At 54.2% G+C, this 10,514-nt stretch overlaps 1 long non-coding RNA gene across 1 annotated transcript in view; it reads left to right on the top strand.

The window, feature by feature from the left end:
* The first annotated feature begins 279 nt into the window (after positions 1 to 279).
* Positions 280 to 10,514, top strand: part of LOC122239177 — a 32,139-nt gene continuing 21,904 nt past the window's right edge. Inside the window, exons 1-2 of the long non-coding RNA XR_006218129.1 lie at positions 280 to 438; positions 2,171 to 2,332. This is a non-coding gene — a long non-coding RNA (uncharacterized LOC122239177). The remainder of the gene's footprint in view (positions 439 to 2,170; positions 2,333 to 10,514) is intronic.

Genomic DNA, 10,514 nt, shown 5'->3' with positions numbered 1-10,514 from the left:
AAATCCGGGACATACCACCCCGCAGGCGGCTGCCAAGGGGTGGGGCTCCACGATGCCCTGCCCATTTGGTGGGCGTGTCGATCCCACAGCCCCGCCCCTCCCTGCCCATCCAATCAAAGCTCTGGAGCCTTGGGCCAGCCTCTCAGGATGGGGCCGGAAGTGGAGGGTGCAGCGAAACAGCAGCCAATGGGAAGCCAAGAGGTAGGGATGCTCGGTCAAACTCCTCCAATCACCTGCGGCGTAAGCTCGGGGTTTCACCCCCGATTGCAAAGCCGGGAACCTGGGCATCCTCCTCTGTCCCACCCGGACGCGGATGCAGGGCCGGGCTGTTGGGTGTCAGAGTGATTAGTACTGGACCCTGGGGTCGGAGAGCTGAGCGTCCGGGTCCTGAGGCGGCCGCTTGCGAGCTGGATGGGCTTGGGGCACCTGACCTCCCTGGTAGGTAAAAGGCGGTCGTACCCCGGGTCCGCGGCGTGGCGTCGGGGGCACGCGGAGCCGCAAGCCTACGCGGAGCCGCAAGCGCAGGCCCAGCGCGCTGTCGGGGCCCTTCCCTCCCCCCGCGCTCACCGAGGGCTACCTCCGCTTGTGTAGACGACGCGGAGCGTGCTGTGCCCCCAGATTCCCAGGTTGAAACCTACTTCCCGGTGGGGTGGTTCCGAGGTGGCGCCCCGGGAGGACATGGGGTCACATGGGTGGAGCCTGCGGGACTGGGGTTAGTGCCCTTCTAATAGAGACCCCAGAGAGCCCGGGGTGGGGGGGGGCAGGGTCCCACGTGGGGGCACAGCCAGAGGGGCGGCGAGCGGGACTCAGCAGACACCTTATCCCGGACCTTCCGGCTTCCAGAACCCGGAGGTGCCAGCTGTCACTCGCGGAACCCCGAGGTGTAGACTGCCACCTGAGCCCCTTTCCTGTGGTGTTCTGTCCCAGCAGCCGCGGTGGACTTAACAAAACCTCCCCCCGGCCGTTGCACCTCCAGACCAATGCCACAAAACCCCTGGTCACTCCTGAAAAGACGGTGGCCCCGATGGCCCCGAGGACTGATGTGGGACTGCCTTCCAGGAGCTCGGACATGGAGGTCACCAGGACGTCCTTTCGTAGACTTCCTGGAGGTGGTTTGTGATGAGGGTCCTGAACCAGAAACAGATTTTGGGGAACGAGGGGTCAAGTTTCGAAAGGTGTCCCCAGATCTTCCCTGGGGTCCTTGGAAGGTGGTCGAGGAGAACCTGCCACCTCCCCTCCCAGCTCCCTCTCCCCATTACCTCTGCTCTTTCCAGCTCTCGCGTCCCCAGGCTACACAGGAGCCCGGTGTTTGTCTCTGTCCCTCAGGTCAGCGCCCACCGGAGAAGGCTGTCTCTGAATCCAGCTCCCGATGGGCCTTTGGGTCCCTCGCCCCTCCCCCTCTTTGAGGTCTCTTCCTTTTCTCTCTGCCCCTTTTCCACCTCGGTTCGGCTCCCTCAGTTTCCCCTCTTCAAGATCCGGTCGGGTTTTGTTAGGAGAGGAGCTGGGGAACCACAAGACGGGGGACCCGGGATGGCCCACAGCCGGAGGGGACGCTGGGCCAGGGATGGGAACTGTGTCATTAGGCTGTAGGGTTAAGACGTTTTTCCTTTCTATGCTTTCGGACCAACTTTTTTTTTTTTTTTCTTATGATTTGTCATTGTTGAGATGGGACAAAAGTCACATTCAGACTGCGTCACATGTCGGTGGTGTTGAGAGGCAAGCCATCCCAGCAAGAGGGGATCCCTCGTTCCCTCTTCCCAAATTTCTTCTCCTTTGCTCTTCACCGTGCCCTGCAGTCTCTGTTCCACTGTCCTGTCCGTGCATCCCGAGGATAAAAGGAATGACCAGTAAAACCCCGGCTGGCGGGGAGCAGGGCTATAGTGTTTCCGTGTGTGTTGTTGGGAAGGGAGGGTGACGGTAGCTCCCAGATCCGGGACAGGAAATACCACAAGGTTTTGTCCCTTCCGGGCACTGGGCGCATCCTGCGGCCCACAGGGGTGACGGACACGGACCCAGTGGAGCACTGCCCGGGCACAAATGCCATTCTTAGGAAGTGAGTGTCCTTCGTGCCGGGCCGGCCGGGCTGAGGCCTCTGCCAGATGCTCGAAATGGGACATCAGTGGTGTCCTGGGAATCTAAGGATTGAAGCTGGACTCTGTTACCGTTGCAGCCCCACAGCGGACGAGATGTTCACTGACCTCACGGCCACGGCTGACACGCAGAGAGCAGACACGGCTGCTGCTGTCCTCACTGACCTCACGGCCACGGCTGACACGGCTGAGAAGCAGAGAGCTTCTGGACGCACGGAGTGGCGGGCAGAATGGGAGACCAGGTGAGCAGGGCCCCGCACTTGTTGGTGAGGAAGGACACCAAAGGCAGGGGTACGTTTTGAGGAGGACGTTGTTGCTGATGCCCCTGTAAGGCGGGCAGAGGGGGAAGGGGGGCCGCTGGCGGCTCCTGGGGGTTCATCTGAGAAACTGGGGCGGCCTGGGCCGGTGTCCAGCCGTGGTCTGGGCAGAAGGCTCGTCTCTTGACTCTTTAGCGTGTCTGTGACCAGAAGAGAGCTTCTCTGTTGCCTCTCTTGTACATCAAAATATAGGATTGTGGCTAGGTAATTAGAAACTTGGGGTTTCTTTCCCCTGCTGGACCGCAGGACTAAATTACTCCCATTCTTAGTGTGGGCCACTGCCGGGCCATTTTCCCGAGTTCTGAAATGTTACATATTTGTCCTTGCAATGGTACCGTCTGTGGTGGTGAATGTGCAGTTATCCAGGAAGGTCTCGCATTGTTTTCTTTTGCTTTCCATCGCGAGGCTGGAAGGAACTCAGCCCCTCCTACCAAGAGCTGCACAGTTGGTCTGACAAGTAGTTAGCCCGTAGAAGTGAGTAAGAAGCCTGCCTTCCAGGGGCCACAGACAGATTGGAGCGCCCCCGGGGGCACTTGGCTGGGCGGGAGCACCTGGAAAGCAGGTCAGATTACGAGAGGTAGAGGGTTGGGAGCCCTTTCCAACACCCCTGAGCATTCCTTCTTTGGGCACCTGCTGTCTCGTGTTTTGGTCCCTGTGGGTGTACAGATGTCTGAAGAGTGAGCTTTCAGAGATGAGCAATGATGCCAGATTCCATGTGATAGAATTACAGGCTGTCCGAGGTGGAGGGGCCCTTTGAGAGCAAGCTGACCCCCAGACCAGAAGTCCCAGGTACCCAGCTTGCTTGGTACCAGGGCCGGGTGGTGAGCAGAACCAAATGTACCAGCTTGCCAGCTCGTGCTTCTTTGCCACCATCTGCTGTGTCCGTGAGGAGTCGGGGGAGCAGGGGAGGGATGCTCACCTGTACTGTGTGCCGGGCACGGGGCTCAGCGTCGTCCAAGTTCATCGTTCGCTCGGTGCTTCGGGAGTACTTCTTGACCCAGGTTTAAGCTCCAGGCCAGTGGCCTGCAAGTATACATCTAGGGACCTTAGGTGGCTGCTGAATGTCACCCAGGGACTGACGTCTGTGCACCGTGGAAGAGGGAACCCGTGGAAGCACGGTCAGACGCCTGCTCTTCGGGTCCTCTTCTTCCGTCCTGGAGGCTCGGGCCCAAACGTGGTCCTCAGGAGCCCGGGCCACAGTAACAAAACAGCCACGGAGACCAGCACCTCCCGAGCGCCAAGGGGCAGGCGTTGGACACAGCGTCCCAGTCTGTCCTCACCTCAACCCTGTTATCATCTCCTGGTTTCCAGAGGGGACGATCAAGGGCCCACCCAAAGTCACCCGGCGGAGTCAGGCTGAACACCACGTCGGCCTGACCCCATCGCCGGCGGTCCGCACCACTGAGCCGTGCTCTCAGCAGACCGTGCCTTTTCACCGCAACCCGTGAACACCACAAATTAATTACCGACAGAGCAATTACAGACGTGTTCAAACAAATTGCAAATATGAGTACAAGTGCACTCTATTTACAAAGCCCTGGAAATGCTGTTTGGGAGTTTAGAAAAACACACACTAAGGGGGGGGGGGGGAAAACAAGGAAGAACTCAAAACCGAATTTACAAATCGTTTGTACAATAATAACGAGAACTATGTATTATAACAAAAGATGAAACTCAGCAGAAAAACTAGCAAAGGATGTGATTAGGAAGCTAAAGAAAAGAAGTTGCATACATGGCCCAAAATAAATGGAGAAAAGTTCAAATTTTTTGACTAAAGAAACAGAAACCGAAGCAAGAAAGGATTTTGGAAAATGACAAAACCCGGTGTGGGGGATGCTGTAGGGAGACAGACGGTGAGGAAGACACTTTCCTGTGCTGTAATGGGGAGTGTAAATGCTTTTGAGGACAAGGACCCTTCAGTGGCAATTTTAGCCTTAAAAATATGTATAACCCTTGACTGTCAATTCCGCTTCTAGGGATTTACCCTCAGGAAATAATCTTTAACGTATATAAAGAATCTTCTATTAAAATGTTCACCACATTGCTAATGTCAGCAAAAATTTGGCAAAACGTTGAAATTTGGCAAAACAATAGGAATTGTAATAAGTAAATATACTGTGCATATAACGGAAAACTAAGTTATCTATTAAAATGGTGGCATGTGAGAATATTTAAGGCATTCCAAACACCTGTAATAGGTTGTTCAGTGAAAACACAGTTTAAAAACAGCAATGCGGTGTAACCCCAATTCTAAAGCACTCCTGACCTTCCCCAGGTGATGAATGGTAACATCGCCGAGGGGGGATAAGCCCATTTCGCGTGCATCAGGAAAGGGTGTACTGGGAACACGCGTCCCCCCGGGGCATGTGTACCCCAGAATGCATAACCTGAATCATTAACATGACCATTAACATGATCATGATGGGTGACCCCCCCCCCCCCCGCCCTGCCAGCTGCGGGACACCTATGAAATCACTGACCGCTGGCCTGGCTGCTGAGTCAGGAAAACAGGTTACTGTGGAGAACAGTTTTAGGACAATTGACGTCATCTGAATATGGACCGTGGGCTAGATATCGAGAGATTGGTGTCGATGTTGGCACTATGGTTACATAAGAGAACTACCTTGTTCTTGGGAAACAGACCCTGAAACATTCAGTGGGTAAGGGGCCTCCCGCTTAATCACAAACGGTCCAGAAAACAAATATCTGTCTATACGAGAGTAGTATGTTGTTAGAATCGTCATTTTAATATTCGCAACCACACGGGATATATTTAACGCAACAGCAACAATATCTGTGGGTCTGTCTCCATTCATAGGGAGACAGAGAAGAGGGAGAGTAGATCCGGGTGAGGCGCCTGGGGAGCCCCTCGTACCGTCGTTGGGACTTCTCTGCAAGTTTGAAGCGACGGCAGGACTAACGGTGACAAGAGGCACATTAGCAACGGCAACGTTATTCACACAAGCAGCAATAATACTTTTTCCTTGGTGGTGGGATCGCGCTCAGCGTTTATTTCCATCTCTCTGCAGACACGTGTTTTCTAACATCGTCCATAGCAAGCGTGTAAAACCGGGTTTAGCTGGTTCACTGAGCAGTCTCAACTCCGGGGGCGTCGCTGGAAAACCCCCCAGTCGCAGCCGCGTGCGTTCTTTTCAGGTCCTTGATGGCATCTCATAAACATCTATAAGCTCCACAGTCACTGTAATTTTTAAAGGACTCTGGCACAGGTTACACCTTCTGTCCCCTGTCCCCCTGAGAGCTCATCCTCTTGCCCCAACGCTGGTCTGGCCTCAGCCTGAGGGAGGTGGGGACGGGAGGGGACATCTCCCTCCGCTGCCCTGGTCACCCTCCACTCTGGTCTCCGGGGCCGGGACCCTTCTGGCCGCTTCTCCCAAGGGTCCCTTGTGGGAGCTCTTCGGGAGGCCTTGAAGGGGCTTCCTAGCATGGCTGCTGTCCGCAGCCCGTCACTGCTCTGGGTCCCTCAGCCAGCGGGCAGTTCATCCCAGTACCTACCAGAAGGCCCACGGGGTCAAAGTGTCCCCAGCTGACCCGGCACCCCCACCCCCACCCCAAGCTGGGTCCTCCTCTGGCCTTTCCCACCTCGGTGCAGGCTACCACCCTCCACCCAAGTGATCCCTCTGTCCCCACTCGCTTCCTCACCCATGCAGCCTACCCACCACGTCTTGTCTGCTCTGTTCCTGAGTATTTCCCCAAACCACTCAGTTTTCGCGCCTTATTTTCAGGTGACGCTTCGGTCACACCCCCTTAGTCCTGGTGCCCACAACCTGCGGTGATCTCTGAGCTCCAGCTCTTTAGACGTACCCTCGTCTCTTCCTCTCTGTCCCTCCCGGCCCCCTGGCCCTCTGTCCGTGGCCTGCTTGCCTCCTCTGAAGCTTCTGGTCCCGTGAGCGCACGGCTGGGACGGAGAAGGTCCTCAGGGGCACGGGTCGTGCAGATGGGGTTCCGAGTCCACGGGCAGTCCTGGATGAAGACGGGAAACCGTTCCTACCCGCCCCAGTTAGGAGGGAAGGGATTTAGGGTGGGTGTGCGGACCGGCTGCTCCCGGGCACGGGGGTCACTGAGCTGCTCCCTCGGTGTCCACAGCCCTGTCTGGATTTGCCCAGGCTCCTCGGTACCTCGTCCCAAAGACAGTCGCATGTGGGGATTTGTGAGAGTCGGTGGGAGATGCTTTTGGAACTTCTGAGGTTCAGCTCCTGCACGTGGTTGCTGGTCAGCAGAGGCAGACAGAGCTTAGTGGGGTCTGCAGCTCATGCTTGAGGGGTCCCCCAAGAAAACACAAATTTTCACATCCACGGTGCAGAGCCGTGGGGGACCCCGCAAGCCTAGTTGCCTTAGCTTCCGGGTCAGTCGGCCTTTCTGGTCCGAGGCTACAGCTGAGGACAGTGACAGCAGGGCCACGGGATCCCCGTGGTCAGGGCGGTGCTGAGGTCGCGACAGGCCACAGTTGCGCCAGGACCTCCGACTCGGGTCGGGCAGGCTCGGGGCGCAGTCTAGGCTTTGTGTGTGTCATTAGCTGCGCGGCCGTGGAAGATTGTTTCAACTCGGCACCTCGGGTTCCTCTTCTGAAACGAAGTGGGGTCACTGTTCTAAAAGGTTCCTGTTTCCCCTTCCAGAAACGCATTCTTACAGCTGAATTCAAATGACTCCAGCCTGTTTTGTGCCAGTGAGGAAAGAACCAAGTGCTTATAGTGATGATGATAAAAAAATCTGGGGGCCCCTGGGTGGCTCAGTTGAGCATCTGACTTTGGCTCAGGTCATGATCTCACAGCTTGTGGGTTCGAGCCCTGCATCGGGCTCTGTGCTGACAGGAGCCTGCTTTGGGTTCTGTGTTTCCTCGCTCTCTCTCTCTCTCTGTCTCTGCCCCTCTCCTGCTCGCGCGCGCGCTCTCTCTCTCCTTCAAATATAAACATTAAAAAAAACTTTTGTAATTTTTTTTTTAAATCTGTAGCTTAACTATCCCAGGCATGAAAGGTATGGCGTAACCCTCACTCCCGCCCCACTTGGGAAAAGAGCACTTCGTCGTGGGCTGGGGGCTCCCTCTGCTTATCTCAGGAGAGTTCCCTGGCCACCACACTAGCCCTGAGGATGAGGGCTGCCTCCCCTCCCTCCCCCCCCCCCCCCCCCCCCCCCCCGCCCCAGTCTCTCTCAGACCCAGCCAGACTGGAGTCCAGCCTCGTTCTTTTGCATGCAAATAACCCCCTGAATATTCTTGGCTCCCTTGACAAGCATCAGGTGGCCACTCAGGCACGAGTTTCTTTCCGGGCTCCCCATCCTGTCCCCTGGTCCAGGGGTCTGTTTCTGTGCCAGGTTCTTACCATTTCGATTACCAGAGCTTTGTAATATATTTTGAAATCAGGAAGTGTGATGCCTCGTGCTTGGTACCTTCTCAAGACTGCTTGTGACGCTTCAGGGTCTTTTGTGGTTCCATAGAGTTTTTAGGATTGTTTGTTCTATTTGTGTGGAAAATGCCATTGGAATTTAAAAACAAAAATTTTTTTAATGTTTATTTATGTTTGAGAGAGACAGAGACAGAGTGTGAGCGGGACGGGGGCAGAGAGAGAGGGAGACAGAATCCCAAGCAGGCTCCAGGCCCTGAGCCAGCCATCAGCACAGAGCCCGACGCGGGGCTCAAACTCACAAACCGCGAGATCATGACCTGAGCTGAAGTTGGAGGCTCGACCGACTGAGCCACCCAGGCGCCCCTGGGATTTTGATCGAGATGCATTGGGTCTATAGGTGACATTGGGTAGGATGGACATTCTAACGATATTAACTCTTCCAGTCCGTGTAGACTGGCTATCTTTCCATTTGTGTCTTTGTCAGTTTTTTTCATCACGGTCTTACGGAGGTCAGTGTAGAGATCTCTAACTTTTGTTTTTAAAGTTTAATTATTTACTTTGATAGAGACAGAGACAGTGCAATGAGGGAGGGGCGGGGGGGAGGGAGGGAGGGAGGGAGGGAGAGAGAGAGAGAGAGAGAGAGAGAGAATCCCAAGCAGGCTCCACCCTATCAGCGCAGAGCCCGACTCAGAGCCTGAACCCATGAAACCGTGAGATCATGACCTGGACCGAAACGAAGAGTCTGACGCTCAGCCGACTGAGGCACCCAGGTGCCCCAAGATCTCTCACTTTTTGGTTAAATTTGTTCCTAAGGATGTTATCGTTTTTGGTGCTGTCGTAAATGGCATTGGTTTCTTTATTTCTTTTTCGGGTAGTTCACTGTTGGTGTGTAGAAGCACAGCTGATTGTTGTGTGTGGGTGTCGTGCCCTCGCAGCTTCGCCGCATTTATCCGTCCTGACGGTTACTGGGTAGAGTCTTCAGGATTTTCCTCACGTAAGATCACGTCATCGGCAAACAGATGATTTTCCTTCTTCCTCTCTGATCTCCGATGCGTCCTTTCTCTACCCACTGTGTTGAGAGTTTTTATCCTGAAAGGACGTTCAGTCTTGCCAAATGCTGTTTCTGCTTCAACCGAGATGATTGTGTGATCTTTATCTTTCATTCTGTTAACATGGTGTCCTATACCACTCACAAAAAATTAACTTGAACTGGATTGAGGGGTTAAATGTAGGACTCGAAAGTGTAAGACTCCTAGAAGAAGACATAGGAAGAAAGCTCCTTGACCCTGGTCTTGGCCAGGATGGTTTGGAAAGGGCACAGAAAGCACGTGAAATGAAAGCAAAACCAAGTAAGTGCTGCTTCGTGAGACTAGAAAGTTTCTACACATCAAAGGAAACCATCAACGAAACGAAGAGGCAGCCTACCAAACAGCAGACAGTGTGTGCAAACCATCTATCTGATCAGAGGTTGATTTCCAGAATACATGAGGAACTCCTACAACTCAATCGCGGAAAGATAAACATCGGACTTCAAAATGGGCAAAGGATCTGAACAGACCTTTTCTCAAAGAAAGTATGCAGATGATCAACAAAAGCCTGAAAAGGTGCTCGACAACACCAATCAGAGAAATGCAAATCGAAACCACAATGGGGTGTCACCCTGTACCCCTTAGGAAGGTAGAATCCAAACAAGAGACAGCAAGTGCCGGTGAGGACGCGAGGACGCAAGGACGCGGAGAAAGGGGAGCCTCCTGGCTGTGGGTGGGAACGCGAACCGGGGCAGCCTCCCTGGAGCACAGGTGCCTCAAGAAATTAAAAACAGAACTGCCCTTATGATCCAGCAGTCACACTTCTGGGTGTTTATTTGAAGAAAATGAAAGCACTGATTGCAGAGAATATGTGCACCCCCATGTCCGTTGCAGCTCTGTTTACAGTAGCTGAGATATGGAGACAAGTGAGGGAAGGACCCTACATGTGCACCCGGGAACCGATGGGCGAAGAAACGCGAGATATGTTACCTATTATTGTTGTGTCATCAAGGAGGAGATCCTGCCATTTGTCGACGTGGATGGACTTCGAGGGCATTGAGTTTCCGGGAGTAAGGCAGAGAAAGACAAATCCCGTAGGATTGAATGCGTGTGTGGAAGCTAGAGGTGCTGAACTCCCCGAAGCAGAGAGTGGACTCATCATTGGTCACTGCTGGGGGCGGGGGGCAGATAAGAAGACGTGGTCAAAGGGTACCGGCTTCCAGTGTCAGATGAGTAGGTTCCGGGCAGCTAACGCACAGCATGGTGACGGCGACGAACGCTACTGTGTTGTGCGCTCGAAAGTGGCTAAGAGAGTAGATTTGAAATGTTCTCACCACCCCAACAGAATGGAGATCATTTGAGGTGAGGGATGTGCTAACTACCCCTATTGTGGCAAAGATTTTATAATACGTGTGTATTGTCGAGTCCTCATATCGCGCACCTTCAACTCACACGGCATTATGTGTTAGTTATACCTCAGTAGAGCTGGGGAAAGACAGACGTGGGGTCGGGGGCCGAGAGGAAAGAGAGAGAAGAGGAACACGAGGAGAGTCCCCTTTTCCATCCTGGGTTCATATGTGACCCACAAAGTCAAGTGTTGATGTGAGCAAAATGGGTTTTGGCCCCCTCTCTGTGTGCTTCTTTCTTTCTGGGGCCCCTGCCCTCGGTCCCAGAGGCTTAACATTATCCCCCCATTACCGCCTGGGCCTCCCTGACCAC

The sequence above is a fragment of the Panthera tigris genome, chromosome B3 (assembly GCF_018350195.1).
Source record: "Panthera tigris isolate Pti1 chromosome B3, P.tigris_Pti1_mat1.1, whole genome shotgun sequence".
In the NCBI taxonomy this organism is placed as follows: domain Eukaryota; kingdom Metazoa; phylum Chordata; class Mammalia; order Carnivora; family Felidae; genus Panthera; species Panthera tigris.
Note: the sequence above shows the minus strand (reverse complement) of the source record. Positions and strands in the feature narration are given on the sequence as shown.